This window comes from Taudactylus pleione, unplaced genomic scaffold (assembly GCF_031769625.1).
Source record: "Taudactylus pleione unplaced genomic scaffold, aTauple2 ptg000282l, whole genome shotgun sequence".
Classification (NCBI taxonomy): domain Eukaryota; kingdom Metazoa; phylum Chordata; class Amphibia; order Anura; family Myobatrachidae; genus Taudactylus; species Taudactylus pleione.
The window spans coordinates 15,655,118-15,674,172 of record NW_028284684.1 but is presented as its reverse complement, the minus strand read 5'-3'; positions in this window follow the sequence as shown (position 1 = coordinate 15,674,172).

The window sequence follows — 19,055 nt, the reverse complement described above, 5'->3', positions numbered from 1 at the left end:
GTAAGCTCTACTCTCTCCAGAGAGGAGGCTCAGGTCTTGGCTGGTGCTTTTACTGGATGAATAGGTGTTCAGCTCCTATGCATATCGACCCTCCTGGGTCTGCCTCAGGGAGAAGTGTGTTGCCTACTGCGGGGTTGATAGGAGCGGGGAGCAAGGCTGAGACACTGAGCACTGTGTCTCAAATAAATGTATGACATAAATTATACACACCATCTGTAAGTTTTCTACCAAATACACTACACAGAGACAGATATAGGTAGAATATCCTCGAGCGCAGATCTGTTCACCTCATAACCTTCACAGTGAGAACAAGACTATTTTCACATCCAGATCTGCTGCCAGAGGATTTTGTTATATCATACGTAGCGAGCGCACAGCCTTTCCCCCCATCTTCTATGGGGCATATCCAATTAGCTGCAGGGTTTACCCCGCGGCTAATTATCGCGCTGTTTGGAATTCAATTAGCGGGGAATGCATGCGCGGGTGTCCCCGAGACCCCGCACGCGAGTCCCCGCTGTTGGGCTTTACCTCGCACCTCATGTAGGTGCGAGGTAAAATCTGCGTGAAGCCGCCCTAATCAGCCTCACGCGAAACAGTATGTTCCCGCGCATGAGAGCCGATTTAACGGCGCGGGGAAAAAGCTATTTTATTGAATAGCTTAACCCCGCGCCGCGGGACTTTCATGCCCAATTACCCGCAAGGACTTTCAAGTCCCGCGGGTAATTGGATATGCCCCTATGTGTTAACACATGTATCTCTACCTCAGTGAATAACAGAGACCGCATGGTTTCTGTCATTAGCCGGGCCCACCAGCCAAACAGAGACTGCTCTACAGTTAGCGGCCGCTGATTGGCTGTGACCCTCGTGGCTGTTGATTGTACTTCCACAAATGCCAAAGGGCAGGCACGCTGGCACCTGTAGTTCCACTGTAAAAAATAATAGTAACAATCTACAGTATATTCCCCACTATTACCCCTGCACCCACTGGCCAGGGGTGCAGGAAAGAGCCCTGGGCTTCAGCGTAAGCCTGGGGTTCTCAGGAGAGGAGAGACCCCTTTATTTGGGGATCCCCACCTCCCCCTAGATTCCTGGCTTGAGCTGACAAGCTTGGGGTGTTAATGCTTTGGCCGGGGAGACCCAGTGAAAGGGTCCCCTGGCTGTGGCATTACACCCCAGCTAGATTTGAGTCCAGTGCTGGTTTCAAAAATAAGGGGAACCCCATGCATTTTCCCCCCCCTATTTTTAAAACCAGGACTGGCTTTGGGAGCCCACTGCTGTTTCATAAAATACGGGGGAACTCTACTCGTTTTTTTCTACCTTATTTTTAGAACCAGGACGGACTCGGAAGCCCGGCGCTGGTTATGCCTTTTGTGGGGAACCCTACCTCATTTTTTTTCATTACTTTGAACACAAACAATCAGCCTGCACGTATCTCACTGATATGTGTGGGCTGCTTGTTCGGGAGTCTGTTTGGCTATGGTCTGACACTGGCAACTCAGGGACAAATACGATCACATACACCATCGGAAAACAAGATTTCAGCAAATCCTGATTCTTGGTAAATTTGACAGTTTCAGCAGGCAAAAATCACCCGAGTTTCAGTGATGCAAATCGAGTTTCTACTCGGGCAATCTTGACCAGACACGATTCTTAGTAAATTTACCCATAGGTATTCTGTAATAGAAGAATGCTACGCTATAAAATGGGTTCTTGAGTCTTTGAGATATGTGTTGAAAATTGGATGTTCCTGAGCAGTGACAGCGAGGTGGCTTAGTGCACACATAGAGGCGGTCTGTCTTCTAGGCATGCTATGAGACTGTTGCGAGTGTGTCAGTAAAAGTGGTTGAGCATAGACATTCAACACACAGTAGGTCATATTCTGATGAAGAACCTGCTTCTGCCATTAAATATATAATGGTGAGGGGGTTCATTAAATATATAAGGGCTGGGGGTGAGGGGGTTCTTTATATATATATTGCTTGGGATGAGGGGGGATCATTAAATATATAAGGGCTGGGGCTGAGGGGGATCTTTAAATATATATAATGGATGGGGGTGAGAGGAGATCATTAAATATATAAGGGCTGGAGGTTATAGGGGATCATTAAATATATAAGGGCTGGTGGTGATAGGAGATCATTAAATATATAAGGACTGGGGGCATCTTTAAATATATAAGGGCTGGGGGTGAGGGGGGATCATTAAATATATAAGGTCTTGGGATGAGAAGATCATTAAATATATAATATAAGGTGTGGGCCATTAAATATATTATATAAGGGGTAGGGGCATACTTACCGACATTCTTGGGCTCCTTCCGGGAGCAGCTGGAGGGGACCTGCTGTTCTCCTCTTCGGGTGGGTGGTGGCGGGCGGGGCCGGACTATAGACATCATCAGGCCATGCCCCCTTTACAGAAAAACCAACTATTTGCGCCATTTAGCCCCGCCCCTTCTCTACGGACCCGTAAATTCCATGTAAAATCTTAGCATCCTGGCCACTTCACTAGGAAGTGGGCGGGAAGCGGGAAATATGCTTAATCTTCCGGGGGTGCAGGGGGTTACCCGAAAAATAGGGAGCCTCCCGCGACTCCCAGGAGAGTAGGCATGCATGGGTAGGGGGGAGATTCTTAAATATATTATATAAGGGGTGGGACAGACATCCGTGGAGCATGGAGGATCTTAGATTACACACACATATTCAAATATATATGCAGAGCATTATTCCGTTGTAATTACGATTAGACTCATGGATTCATGTAATAAATACTGAGACACTCCTAATGATATAAAATCTTTCATAGAAAACAGTATAGCCCAAGGCATACTTGCTTACTTTTGAAAAAGCATTTCAGGGAGATTGTGAAAGCACCATCTATGAGCGCGGCGGTAAAGTGGACTGTACTGCTACATCTGAGAGGTGTGTCATAATATTTACTTGCATCCAAATGTAAATGAGCCCCAAAGCAGTTAGTAAGATCTACTTGTTGATGAAAACACACATAATTTTCAGAAAATGCATGCAACCATAGGGATCATTGTGCCTTATAACCAATGCAGGGAGATTATACTAATGATCCCATTTGAATGTACATATCTCTGTTTTTTTATATATATATATAACAGCTACATAATGGGGTAAGGTGCAATCAGGGAGATTGCTGGACTCTTCAGGGAGTCAGGGAAATTGCTACTATATCAGGGAGTCTCCCTGACAATCGGGGAGAGCTGGCAAGTATTGCCAAAGGTTCTCATTTAGGCCCTTTGGCTGGAGTGTTCCTAGCTGGTAAATCCAGCGGGATTCACACTGGAGGAGTTTTTGCGATCTATTTCCCCCACGGCTCAAAGTGGGTATATGGTCGATAATAATATATCTAAGGGCAGACAAGTTGTGGCAGCCTCCACAAAGTGTCATGCCACCGTTTGGTCACTAGAACCCAACTTGATCACTGCGCTAATGGCCGACTGGTGGCCATACGCTCTCATAATGTCCGATCAGTTTTGCCCACGTATCTCAAGCCACATGTATAGCAAAAAAAGAGTGGCACTCAGACGACTTCTTTAGCGCGCAAAAATCGTTATAATTTTACTTCATTTTCAAACGTTTTGGGCATCCACCCGTCATCAGAGAAAATGGGTGGATGCCCGAAACGTTGGAATATGAAGTCAAATTATAACGATTTTTGCATGCTAATGAAGTCGTCTGAGTGCCACCCTACTCTATTGCTCAGAATTATAACATGGAAATAGTTATTACATTAGTGTTAAAATCAAGCTTAAATGCATTGATCAATTCATAAACCAAAACCCCACTGTTTATTATTATAATTATTATTATTATTATGGTGAGTGGAGAGCCCCTGTGATTTCTATTTAAACAATGTGGTCACATACCATGTTGCACCCCAAATCTAGGAATGGTGAGTGCCGTGGATCAGTGGTTTTTGCTTATTTGATAAATTTTTTGATTTAATCATTTTGTGATCACATTTGCTCATGCACTCCTTTTAACCTGTTTAATCTAGCTTGTGTCAGCTGTTCTCCCAGCACAGACGGTATAATGGTTAGTGTTACAGCCTTACAGCAATGAGGTCATGGGTTCAATTCCCACCATGGCCCTAACTGTGTGGAGTTTGTATATTCGTGGGTTTCCTCCGGGTACTCCGGTTTCCTGCCACACTCCAAAAATATACTGGTAGGTTAATTGGCTCCCAACAGGGACAGGGACTGATGTGAATGGCCAAATATTCTCTGTAAAGCGCTGCGGAATATGTGTGCGCTATATAATAACTGGTAATAAATAAATAAACAGGTGTCCAACAAAGTTGCTGTGAGCTTTAAACCTTGATAGCATACCCTGAGTCTAACACTAATATGATAACTATTTCCATTTTATAATTCTGAGCAATAGAGTAGGGACCTGCAGTAAAGTGGGGTCCCTTGTCTGGGGCTGCAAGCTTAAATGCATTGATCAATTCAATTGATAAACCCCACTGTTTATTATTGTTATTATGGTGAGTGCAGAGCCCCTGTGATTTATATATATATATATATATATATATATATATATATATATATACAGTCAGGTCCATAAATATTGGGACATTGACATAATTTTCATATTTTGGCCTCTATTCACCACCACAATGATTTTGAAATGAAACAAACAAGATGTGATTTAACTGCAGACTTTCAGATTTAATTTGAGGGTAATTACATCCAAATCAGGTGAACGGTGTAGGAATTACAACGGTTTCTATATGTGCCTCCCACTTTTTGTGGGGCCAAAAGTAATGGGACAAACTAAACAATCCTAAATCTAACTTTCACTTTTTAATACTTTGTTGCAAATCCTTTGCAGGCAATTACAGCCTGAAGTCTGGAACGCATAGACATCACCAGATGCTGGGTTTCATCCCTGGTGATGCTCTGCCAGGCCTCTACTGCAAATGTCTTCAGTTCCTGCTTGTTCTTGGGGCATTTTCCCTTCAGTTTTGTCTTCATCAAGTGAAATGCATGCTCAATCGGATTCAGGTCAGGGGATTGACTTGGCCATTGCATAACATTCCACTTTCTAGCCTTAAAAAACTCTTTGGTTGCTTTTGCAGTATGCTTCGGGTCATTGTCCATCTGCACTGTGAAGCGCCGTCTAATGAGTTCTGAAGCATTTGACTGAATATGAGGATATAATATTGCCCAAAACACTTCAGAATTCATTCTGCTGCTTTTGTCAGCAGTCACATCATCAATTATTACAAGGGAACCAGTTCCATTGGCAGCCATACATGCCCACGCCATGACACTACCACCACCATGCTTCACTGATGAGGTGGTATGTTTTGGATCATGAGCAGTTCCTTTCCTTCTCCATACTTTTCTCTTCCCATCACTCTGGTACAAATTGATCTTTGTCTCATCTGTCCATAGGATGTTGTTCCAAAACTGTAATGGCTTTTGTAGATGTTGTTTGGTAAACTCTAATCTGGTCTTCCTGTTTTTGTGGCTCACCAATGGTTTACATCTTGTGGTGAACCCTCTATATTCACTCTTGTGAAGTCTTCTCTTGATTGTTGACTTTGACACATATACACCTACCTCCTGGAGAGTGTTCTTGATTTGGCCAACTGTTGTGAAGGGGTTTTTCTTCACCAGGGAAATAATTTTTCTGTCATCCACCACAGTTGTTTTCCGTGGTCTTCCGGGTCTTTTGGTGTTGCTGAGCTCTCCGGTGCTTTCTTTCTTTTTAAGAATGTTCCAAACAGTTGATTTGGCCACACCTAATGTTTTTGCTATCTCTCTGATGGGTTTGTTTTGATTTTTCAGCCTAATGATGGCTTGCTTCACTTATAGTGATAGCTCTTTGGATCTCATATTGAGAGTCGACAGCAACTGATTCCAAATGTAAATGTCACACCTAGAATCAACTCCAGACCATTTACCTGCTTAATTGATAATGAAATAATGAGGGAATAGCGCACACCTGTCCATGAAATAGCTTTTGAGTTGATAGTCCCATTACTTTTGGCCCCTTAAAAAGTGGGAGGCACATATAGAAACCGTTGTAATTCCTACACCATTCACCTGATTTGGATGTAATTACCCTCAAATTAAATCTGAAAGTCTGCAGTTAAAGCACATTTTGTTTGTTTCATTTCAAAGCCATTGTGGTGGTGAATAGAGGCCAAAATATGAAAATTCTGTCAATGTCCCAATATTTATGCACCTGACTGTATATACACACACACACATACACGTGTGTGTGTGCCCCTGCTGCAGCAGTGTGGTAGGACCTGAAGATCTGCGTTGCTGCCTCATGGAGTTGCATTGAGTGTAGACGTACACACAGCAGGCACAGCCAGGGGATGTAATGCTGATAAGAGGGAGAGGCCCCCCTGTTTTAAGTGTCCTGGGCTTAATCCGGTCCTGAGTTTTGGTGGGGTGTCTAAAAACTCACCAGTCTGTATTTCTGCATTTATGGATGCTGCCAGTGGACTTCTCAGTCCTTGCACAGTCGGACACATGGTTGTACACCAGAGAAGTCACAGACGGATGACTGCCAATAGACGCAAACATGGATGTGACTGCGTCCAACTTAGAATTACACCCATTACCTCCACATAAAGCCGAAAACAAATAATGCATATATAAACCTGCTTGCAAAGGCACTCATCATTGCATCCATAGGTGCCGGAACTGGGACTGAGGGACTGAGCATCAGGGCACACTCAGTGCATTACTGGGTAAGTCATACTTGCCTACCTTCACGATTTGGTCGGGAGCCTCCCAAAAATCGGGTGCCGCTCCCGACCTCCCGAGAAAGCAGGCAAGCCTCCCGCGATCAGCGACACGTCCGCCCCCCTTGCACTTACTATAAAAATCCCGGCAGCGGAGGGGCCAGTGCCTCACAATGCCTTTAAAACCAGCATTGTAAAGAGGGGGCAGAGCCGCGATGACGCGATCGCGATGACACGCCCCCATGCTCCACCCCAAAATGCATGTCACCGCCAGGCCATGCTCCCTTTTCACCGTGACCCGCCCCGCCAAGAAAGCCCGACAGCTCCCTCCCGGAAGGAGGGAGTGAAATGTCAGCATGTATGGGGTAAGTCCCATGAGACACCACAAAAGGTCAGAAAGGCATGAGATGAGCTCTGATTAGTGGACTCATGACATGCTTTTCTGACCACTGGAGGAGATCAGCAGCCTCATGGGAGGGATGCATCTGAGTGAGGCAGTGCCTGCTGCTGCTGGCTTTGTGTGACCTTTGCTGAATGCAGAGGAAGAATCATGGCGCCCCCATAATGAACAGAAGCAGTGAGGCAATAACTATGGGCTTGATTCAGCTTGAATCGTTATTGCGATCGCAGCTGTGATTACGCACGCAGTTCAACTGCAATAGTATGCTAATTTATTGCGATCGCTATGCCACCGCAGCACTACATAATGACACCCACTTTACCTTATACACATCCATAATGTTTAGCAAGACTGCGAAAACATTGGTACAATCGAGTACCATCGCAGCCTCACACACACTTGCACAAGCTCTGATCTTATCACAGAATTGGTAACTTCAGCGCACGCTATCAGGCCTCAGGCTAGGTAGGGCATCGCAGTGGCTAATTTATGCATGCCCATGCAACAGTGTTTTAAAAAGGCACTGGCACCAGTGATCACAAAATACTCGCTACAGCAAAGAAGGGACTCACTTTTTAAAAATGAGCGGGTCCACAGCAGCCAGCCCATTAACTTCCCCAGCATCTCCCCATCCAATCAGCGCGGGCAGCAGCAATCCAATGAGGACGAAGATGTGTCCACATTAGACGCCCACCCCGTCCCCAGCTTGCCACCCGATATCTATTGGATGACACAGCGGGTGCCGAGCACCAGCTGCTGCAGCCAGTGTACCGGTGGGGCAGCCGGCCCGGGTACTGTAGGATGTAGTCACACGTGTATACCTTCGCAGTGAAGTTCCTTCCAAGCCAGCGTCTGATGCCAGAAGGAGGATATGGAGGAGTTTCCTTCTGCGGTGAGATGATCTATCCGCTATCCGCTACCGCAAGATGACAGCAGAGTGGCTCCCATTCTGGGGGAAATTATAGGTAAGGAAAACCACCTCGGCTCCGAGAATGGCACCACGTCCCGCGGCTGCACTGATCTGAAAGTGCTCGCAGTTGCTGGAAACCAGCTCCAGCCCCAGGATTACTTCTCCAACCCTGGCAACTTGGCTGGGACCCCTCCCACAAGCTGCATCTCCAGCACCAGCGGAGAGCTGAGTGACGGGGCGAACACTGTCTTTGTGGCAGCCTTCTTTCTGTGTGACTGCACTGTCATGTCAGGTGTGTATGTTGTTTTTTCAGTAATTGTAGTCACAGCCCTGTACCCCCCCCATGCACCATCATGTGGTCAGAGCCCTACACCCCTCACCCCATTATGTCATCACTGCCCCCTGCCTCTCCTCTCCATCATGTTAGCACTGCCCCGTGCCCCTCCACCACAAATAGCATCAATGCCCCTTGCCCCTCCACCATAATGTCATCACTGCACCAAACCCCCCAACGTCATGCAATCACTGCCCCATGGGACCCTACTTTGCAGTGCTAGTGTTTGCTGGAACACGTTTGAGCAGTGCTTCCAGTGTGTGGAGGGACCCTTCGGTGCAATGCCAGTGAAAGTCCCTAACCCTCTCCTTTCTCCTCAATACTATGTCAGTTATCTACCTTTACCCACTTCCAACCCCCAGCACTGCCTGCCTCTAGCCCCCTCCTTGCCCCCCAGCACTGCCGCGACTGCTGTCTGCACTTACCCCCTCCCTACCCTCAACACTGCCTGCTCTTACTCCCCACTACTCTGAGCTCTACCCCAACTTCTCCCTGCCTTTACCCCCAGCTCTACCCCAACTGCTGCTTGCCCTTAAACCCCTATACCCCAATTTCTACCTGCCCCCAGCACTGTCCCAATTGCTGCCTGTCTTCACCTCCCATAATATGTGATGGGACCCAGAAACAGTGGAGTAGGACCCCAATTTCTGAATGTGTTTTTGCTCAGCATGATCACTGGGCACGCCTGCGTTTCCCGACCACCCCCCCGTCACCACCCACAAACAGTACTTCCTGTCAATCAAACTGCGATGTGTCTACGTAGTCACTGCGATCGCAGTCTCGCTCGCAGCGGTTGGTTAGCGCACTGCGATGCATATGCATGTGCAGTACGCAACAATCTACCGATTGCGTGTGTATTACCAACTGCGATTCAAGCTGAATCAGGCCCTATGTTGGATACACATTTACTCCTGTATGTAACATTTTAACTTATTAGAGGATAAAGATTAGGGAAAACTGAGTTTGCATATTTGTTTATTTTTTACCATATATGCCAACTCACAATACATCTACTATTGTTTAGGACTAAAAGTGATGTCCGCATACAGAGGCCAGATCATCAAAAGCAAAGACCCCTCAGGCTTACTAATCTCTGTCATCAGGTAGGTGGTGTGGCAGGATACTCCAGCTGCCCCTTGGGGGGGCAATTTAGGGGTGCCAAATTGAAATTATATATTGACTCTCCCATCCTAAAAACATTGTGGCACCCCTGATTGTATCCAGGGCAAGCACACTTAATGGCCAAAGTGCACAGAATGAAAGTTTATACTCAAATAAATATGAGGATCAAATCCCTAGGGGAAAGGCGGAGAAGACTTTGCCATAACGGTATATTTAAGAAAAACAACAAAAACATATAATAATAACCAATCAAACTAATCAGAACAAAATATGCAGACATATCATGTACTTTTGCTAATAGATAAATTCAGCTAATAATTTCCAAAAATTTTAAATGTGGTATCACAGTTAAAATATACAAAATTGTAAGTATAATTCTAAAATATAAAGTATACAATATATGGATGGATACAGAACAGGAGGACCCCAACCAGATCAATGTAAAGCAGAGTACACACATCCAACATAGAGTCCCAGCGGCAATACAGTGTCCAGCAACTAAATACATTTCCCATCCTTCTTTAAATGAAGACATCGTCTGTCACCACCTCTGCCCAAAAGGGGGGCCCAGTCGTTAATCATGTATTTTAGCTTTGTAATATGATGACCTTCTTCTTCTTCTTGTCAACTGGTTTATCAATCACACCGCATATGGCATATACCAATCTAAAAGAGTATATATAATTCACCATCTTTTTACAGAACAAACGGATCATATTATTACCATGATCATGTCACAATATACAGAATGTGATCCATGGTACAGATTAATGTAAATGTTATGTACATCTTCTTTACCATGTGAATATGCTAATTAGCCCTACATGTTGTGCACCCTTTATACTTATATCACCCCAACTTTGTATTCTGCATCTGATTATCAGTTTTTTTCATTATCTGGTTTAAAGTCAGGGCGCATACGTTATTCCTTCTCCTTCAGACCTCTGGGGTTAATGTAATAGGGTTCAAGTTTTCAAAATGTGCGAGAACCCCTGCTATAGGCTGTGGGCTGAATTCAGTTACCTGCCACACCTAACACAGGAGTTTGGGGGGGGCACACAGAATTCCCGCAGCTGTAGGTAGTGCTGCGCATGTGCTGTTTTTACGGATGTAACGGCGCCTGTGTAGCACAGATTATAGCTGCGGTAAGGTAGTGTAGATAGAGAAAAGAATCTATTTCCCGAAAAGCTGTCATCGCAAAAATGACAGCTTTTCGGAATAGATACTTATGGAGAGGTGGAATGATGAATTCCTCCGGTAATTAGGTAGAACTCCATGCGAGTTCTAAACCTAATTACCTCCAGAGAATTTTTAGTAATGATGAATAGGCCCCTGAGTCTGGAATCTTTGGGTTATCGTGCAATTAAATAGGCTGCTAATTAAATAGCTCCGAGCATGAAACCCTGGAGCTCCTGTTGCGTGGTAAGTCCCCCGGACAAGTGAATTACCCCCTGTGTGATGCAGTATGTCATGTATGTTTCATGGAATTTGTATAGAAGGTCGTGTACATTTCAATGTATTTGTAGGGACAAATGACAAAGGTGATGTACAAAACCTAAAGTTTATTTGAAGATTTTCTTTTTAGATTCAATCCTGTTATTTCCACATGCTGATTTAGTTTTCATCTATCAATTCCTCTTTTTGGGGCATGTTACTAAAATAATGTGAAAATGGGTGTTTTCATACCCTTTTCACATTATATTAGTTTAACCTAAATGTATGAAAGGCCTTAAATTTGCATATTTTTAGTAAACAGATCGCATTTTCCATACTTGAGATGGGAAATGTGAACTGCTTCAAATTTACTAATGTTCAACTGTAAAAGAATACCGGGTGGAAGCCTTACGATAATAATGCTATCTTGTAATGGCACTATGCAGGCTTCCCTCCGGTTCCCAGACTCCTTCTCTGCTCTACATGACATCTGACAGGCAGTGCAAAACTTGAAGCCATTGTCTGTCATCACAGTGGTGTATCTATAATGGGTCCAGGGGGGCCCCGCACCGCACACACCTCACCCATATTATTTGAGACTTACCTGTCCGTGGTCCCACGTCGCGTGTCTGCACTGCTCAGAACACCAGAAAATGGCCACCGCAGCCATTTTTCCGGTGTTCTGCGCATGCGCAGTAGACTCCAGGCATTAGAGTGTGCCCGGAGTCTACTGCACATGCACAAAACGGCGGAAAAATGGCCGGTGGCTGGCTAGCCACGTCAGTTGGCTGACGGCCACTGGGGAGAGAGGAGGGGGCCCCACACAAGGAGTGCACACGGGCCCCCTCCTCTCTTAAAACGCCCCTGTGTCATCAGCATGTGTGTCTAAATCAGTTATATGGAACTTCAGGCCCGGGAGCCGTATAAGACCTGCGGAATCATTTGGTCTGGCCCTCTGAGCTTTTTTCTGCTAGCCTCATCTGGCTAGCAGGGTGCCTAGAATGGATGGATGTATAGGCTTGAATGGCCTTTTGCTGCTCCTCCATCCTCTGAAGCATATAGAGGGTTGAGTTCAACCGCGTCACCCACCTCTTGCTTCAGGTGATGGCAGGGCAGGTTCAAGACTGTTTGCTGGTGCTCCAGTCTTTGGCACACAGTCGCTGAATGGCGAAAGTGGCCCGAAATTATTCGGGCCACCCAAAGCGTCTCCTGCATGCCCCTGTTGCTTTTCAGAAAATTCTGCACCACCAAATTTATTGTGTGAGCAAAACATGGGACATGCTGGAATTTGCCCAGATGTAATGCCCGCACAATATTGGTGGAATTGTCAGATATCACAAATCCCTAGGAGAGTCTAAGTGGGGTAAGCCACTGGGCGATGATTTCCCTCAGTTTCTCTAAGAGGTTGTCGGCGGTGTGCCTCTTACTGAAACCGGTCATACACAGCGTAGTCTGCCTTGGAATGAGCTGGCGTTTCTGAGATGCTGCTACTGGTGACGCTGCTGTTGTTGCTGCATAAGGTGATACATCTACCCAGTGGGCTGTCAGTCATATAGTCCTTAGTCTGCCCTGTTCCACTTGTCCACATGTCCGTGGTTAAGTGGACATTGGGTACAACCGCATTTTTCAGGACACTGAGGACACTTTTTCTGACGTTTCTGTACAGTCTCGGTATCGCCTGCTAGTGAAGTGAAATCTAGATGGGATTTGGAACCGGGGACACACTACCTCCATCAATTGTCTAAATCCCACTGCACTAATGGCGGATACCGGACGCACGTCTAACACCAACATAGCAGTCAAGGCCTCAGTTATACGTTTTGCTTCAGGATGACTGCTGTCGTACTTCATCCTCCTCGCTAAGGACTGTTGGAGGTCAATTGTTTAGTAAAAGTAGTGGTGTTCCTACTTCCTCTCTGGGATGATGAACGACTCCCAGCAGCAGCAACAGCAGCAGCGGCAGCAGTAGGCGTAGCAATTCAGGATCCTCCGGAGGAATCCCGGATAGGAGAGTCAGTCATGCCAGTGACATGGCCTGCAGGACTACTTCCTATCCTGACTAAGGAGGGAAATTGATGAGGAGGGAGTTGACGTTGTGGTTTGCAGGCGCATGGATACAACAGGACGAAGGGATTTAGGTGTCCCTGGACTGCTTACGGTCTTAGCCAAAGTTTCTGAACTTGACAGTAACTTTTTATGAACAAGCTGCAGGTGACGTATAAGGGAGGATGTTCCTAGGTGGTTAACGTCCCTACCCCTACTTATTTCACCTTTACATAAGGTACATATGGCAAGACAGTTGTTGTCCGGATTTGGATAGAAATATTGCCAGACCAAAGAGGTGGAATGTTTGGTCTTCTGCCCAGGCATGACCGTGATGGGCTTTTTCATCCCACGGACAACAACTGTCTCCCCCGGAGCCTGATTTAAACAAACCACATCACCATCAGAATCCTCCGCGCCAACTTCCTCCTCAGCGCCAGCTACACCAGTATCCTCATCCTGTTGTACTTCAACAGTGACATCTTCAATTTGCATATCAGCAAGTGGACTGTGGGTGCTCCTTTCAGCACTTGCAGAAGGCGTGCAAATGGTCTAAAGAGCCACCTCTTCCCGTCCAGTGCTGGGAAGGTCAGGCATCGCAACCGCCACCACACTTGGACTCTCCTTGGGGATTTGTGATATCTTCTTAGAACGCACAGTTCTTCGCTGTGCTTTTGCCAGCTTAACTTGTTTGATTTTTTTAGCGGGAGGAGGGCTTCCATCGTCATGTGAAGCTGAACCACTAGTCATGAACATAGGGAAAGAGCTTAGCCGTTCCTTGCCACTCCGTGCCGTAAATGGCATATTGGCAAGTTTACGTTTCTCCTCAGATGATTTAAATGTTTTTTTTAAGGTCATTTTCCTGAACTTTGTCAATTGGGATTGTATATGCTCTCTACTATGACATTGGGCATCGGCCTTGGCAGACGACGTTGATGGCAAGTTATCGTCTATGTCATGACTAGTGGCAGCAGCTTCAGCGCTAGGAGGAAGTTGTTCTTGATCTTTCCCTATTTTATTTTTATCGGAGAAAGTTTGGTCCTCCATTTATGTTATATTGATATATATGTGCGTCTAAGGTGCACACAAACACAGAAAATATTTTTTTATTTTTGTTGGAGACTAGTTCACTTTGTGGGTTACACCACCCTTTAAGAAATGAGCCAGCCGGCTCTTTACTTATGGGACACAGGCGCACACTTGGCGCTGCTCCTTTGTTGATGCACGTGCAGCCACAGTGCACACAATTCACAAAGACAGAAAAAAAAGAAGAATTTTTTATTTTTTGTGGAGCGCACTTTGAGGGTTACACCACCCTTTAACAGACACGCACGCTTGGCGCTGCTGCTTTGAGGATGCACGTACAGTGCACACAATTCACAAACACCGAAGAAAATGTTTTCTTTTGTTGGAGTGCACTTTGGGGGTTACACCACCCTTTAACAGATGAGCCAGCTGGCCCTTTACTTATGACACAGGCGCACACTTGGCGCTACTTTGTTGATGCACGTGCGGCCACAGTGCACACAATTCACAAACACAGAAAATAATTTTTTTATTTTGTTTGGAGTGCACTTTGGGGGTTACATCACCCTTTAACAGACGAGCCAGCCGGCCCTTTACTTATGACACAGGCGCACGGTTTGTTGATGCACGTGCGGCTACTGCACACACAATTCACAAACACACCCCCTGGACAACACTACAGCACCCCTCTAGGACTACAGCCTTTATGGGACACTGCACAACACAGTCCAGGCAGCCCCTATAGACTTTGGAGTGGACACAGCCCCTATGGACAACTGATTGCACAACACAGCCCAGCCAGCCCCTATGACAGCAGCACAACACAGCCCAGCCAGCCCCTATGGACAACAGCAGCACAACACAGCCCAGCCAGCCCTAGCTCCCACCCTCCCTCTTCACTGTAGACAGCCGGAGTGAGAAATGGCGCAGACGCGGGGAATCCAAAACCCGCGAGATGCGGAAGGCGGGATGATGACGTTTTGCCTCGATTTCAGATCCGAGTCAGGCGGGAAAAGTCGAGCCTGACTCGGTTACGACTCGGATCGGGGGGGCTCGGGGGGTTCGGATTTCAGAAATCCGAACCCGCTCATCCCTAATGTGTATGTATGTTAGTGTATGTTCTGTATGTGTTAGAGTGTATATAATAGAGATGTGCGCCGACCCCCGTGTTTTGGTTTTGGTTCTGGATCTCCCCTGGATTTGGATCTGAATCTGGTTTTGGATGTTTTTCCTTGGTGTTTTGTTTTTAGGTTTTGGTCTTGGATCTGTATTTTTCCAAAAAATTATATAAATAGCTAAAACCACATAATTTGGGCCTGTTTTTTTTTCTACAATATTATTAACCTTAATAACAATCCTTCTCAGGCATTTCTAGGCATTTTTAACCACCTCACAGCTCACAATATTGATTTCACTATTTTTCACCAATACAGGCCAAAGGCTGCAGCGAGCTGGCTGGCTAAAGTATGCAACAGAGCAGCAGCACAAACGCACGGCAGTTAAAAAAAATATAGGACATCTATGAAACATTGCCACACAGCAGTGGCAGACAGGATGGCAGTTTAATAAACTATAATAATGTCAGTCGGCAATGCCCCAAATTGTGCCAAATGTAAAGGAAAGAGGTGCAAGATGGAATTGTCCCTCCCACCCACTCTTATGTGGGATATTAAAAAGGACATACACAGTTTAACAAACCAAGCACTTTAGCCACTAGGACTGACACTTTCGTGGCTGAACTCCATTTTTTGGAAGGACTACCTTCAATTATTAAGGAGGAGGTTGATGATGAGGGTGTTGGTGGTGGAGATTGCATGTGCTGGTTCAAACTGCTGGTAGCTGATACTGGACTGCTTGTTATTAATTTACAAATTATAATTTTGTTAAACAAATTGCATGAACTCGCTGCAAATGATGTAACAGGGAGGAGGTGCCTAGATGGTTAACGTCCCTTCCTCTGCTAACTTTGGCTTTACAAATGGAACAGGTGCCTTCACAACTGTTGTCAGAATTTAGATTAAAATAATTCCACACCCAAGACGTTGCTTTTCTGGTTTTCTTTTTATCATTAGCAAGAACTGCTGCCACTGGTGGCTGATTTACGCAAACCACATCCTTATCATCAACATCCACATTAGCGTCAGATAGGACACAAATTTCCCCATCATCCTCCTTTTGCACTTCCTCCACACTATCATCCTCATTTTTTATTATTTCACCATCTAATACTAGCACAGCCATCATGGCGTCAGTGATGCGCTGTGAAACTGGGTGACAGCTGTTATACTTACTTCCTCTATCAAAGGACTGTTTAATAGTCAATTGTTTTTTAAATTACTTCCAATCACGAATGAGGATGTTGATGATGATGCAGGTGTTGGTGTTGGAGATCAAAGGCACTTGGCTTTACCATATCAATGGCGTGACTTAAGCCCTGGGGTATGGGCCTAGAGGACGAGGAAGTTGATGGCCTTGCACTGCTGGTGGCAGCTACAACATGTGGTTCTTGGCCTTGCTCTCCTGTCATGTGACAGCCCTCCATATTTTCTGCGGTCTTGAAGCAGTGTCACAAGCACCAATAGTGTAGCCAAGGTGCGGTTACAAAATTCAGTTGTGCGTACTCAGAAAAAAAATTGTCAAAAAAATACACTATGTTTTTTTTTTTTGCTGGTCCACAACATGGGCCCAGAGCACAGATTGATGATGACTGGAGTCAGGCAGCACTAGGTTGCGTTGCCAACTTGCTAGATCTTGTGCGGCTAAGCCTAACACGCACAGACACTTATTTGAAAAAAAAGACAATATGTTTTTATTTTTTTTCCAGTTCCAGAACACAGATTGATGACGACTGGAGTCGGGCAGCACTAGGTTGCGTTGCCGACTTGCTAGATCTTGTGCGGTTTAGCCAAACACACACACAGACAAATATATATTACCAAAAAATATATATTTTTATTTTTTGGGGGGGTCCAGAACATGGGCCCAGATGGACGCAGCAGACAGCACCAGCCCAGATGGATCAGCAACAGCCCAGATGGACACAGCAGACAGCACAACAACACCAGCCCAGAATGGATCAGCACAGCCCAGGAAACAGCAGACAGAACAGCACATCTCCTCTCCCTAGCCCTACACTACCCACCCTCCCTGTTCAGTCTCCACAGCCGAGTGAAATGGTGCCCACCGCGTCCCTTATATATAGAGACGAAAGCTCGCAAGACGCGAGATTTCGTCTCTATGGGCTTGCCTCGATTTGAGAGATCCGAATAAGGCAGGAACATCCAAGCCGGCTTGGATCCGACTCAAATCTGCTAAATTCGGGTGGGTTCGGATCTCTGAAATCCGAATCCGCTCATCTCTAGTATATATGTTAGTGTATATATGTGTATGTATGTGTTAGTGTGTGTATATATGTGTATGTATGTTAGTTTGTATATGTGTATGTATGTTTTAGTGTGTGTATACTGTATGTGTGTTAGTGTGTGTATACTGTATATTAAAGATGTGCGCCGACCCTCGTGTTTTGGTTTTGGATCTGGATCTCCCCTAGTTTTGGATATGGATTGGTTTTGCCAAAACCTCACCTCCGAGTTTTGTTTTGGTCTTGGATCTGTTTTTTTTTATTTAAATATCATAAAAACAGCTAAAATCACATAAAATGGGCCTGTTTCTGTTCCTACAGTATTATTAACCTCAATAACATTTATTTCCAGTCATTTTCAATCAATTTTGACCACCTCACAATATTATTTTTTTCATCTAATTAAGCCCAAAAGGTTGCATCCAGCTAGCTGGCTGACTAAGCTAAGCGACACAGTGGGCGGTACTAACATGTGGCAGTTCAGCTTCCAAGTTCCAACACGGATACAGTGTGTTATACAGTGTGGTTTGGATACACCAATAGTACACTTACTTTGACAGCAGTGTCAGCAGTGCGGGGTGCTGGCAGTGTCCTCAATGCAAGAGTCCCAGTGGTGTCCTCAATGCGGAAATGCTGTCAGTGTTGGCAGTGTGGCGGTGTTGGCAGAGTGGGGGACCTGGCAGTGTCCTGAGTGCAGGAGTGCTGGCAGTGTCAGCAGAGTGGGGGTGCCAGTGGTTTGGGTTGGCCGCAGTGCGGGGTCGCTGGCAGAGTCTTCAATACGTGGGGCAGTAGTGCGTGGGTGCTGTCAATGTCCTTAGTGCAGGCGTGCCGGCACTGTCCTCAGTGCATGGTGCCGGTGGTGTCGGCAAAGCAGGGGTACCAGCGGTGTCCTCTGTGCATGTGTGCTGAAAGTGTTGGCAGTGCATGGGTGCCAGTGGTGTCCTCAGTGTTGGAGTGCCAGCAGTGTCGGCAGTATGGGGTCGCTGACAGTGTCCTCAGTAAGTGGGGCAGCAGTGCAGGCGTGCCGGCAGTGTCCTCAGTGCAGGGTGCCAGCAGTGTCCTCAGTGTGGGTATCCTGATGGTGTCGGCAGTGCATTGCTGCTCATGGTGTCCTCAATGCAGGGTGCCAGCAGTGTCGGCAGCGGTGGTGTTGGCAGCGGGGGATGCTGCCAGTGAGGGTTGGTAGCAGGGGGTGCCGGTGGTGCCGGCAGCGGGGGGTGCCGGCAGTATCAGGCAGCGGGGGATGGGTGGGCAACATCTTCTCCTTCCTGTGCCCATATTCAATGGGCTTAACGCTGATTGGCTGAGAGCCATGACAGACGGCTCTCTCAGCAAATCAGAGTTAAGCGCGCTCAATACAAAACCTCGCAACCCGACAGCGGGATCGCAGGGTTTTGCCTCGGGAGAGGGATCCGGGGCAGGCAGGGCCCCGGATCCTGGAAATTCAGGTGGATTCGGTTCTCTGAGAACCGGACCCACTCATCTCTACTGTATATGTGTTAGTGTGTATGTATGTATTAACGTGTATATATGTGTGTTTTATATATAATACATGTTTGCTGTATACTGTATATATTATATGTGTGTGTGTGTGAGTCGGTGCGCATGACTTCATGACGTCACTCCACGCCCTAGGCATAGGCATTCTTAGCAAATGCCTAAGGGGCATCCAGCGGCTCAGTACTGTTAGCGG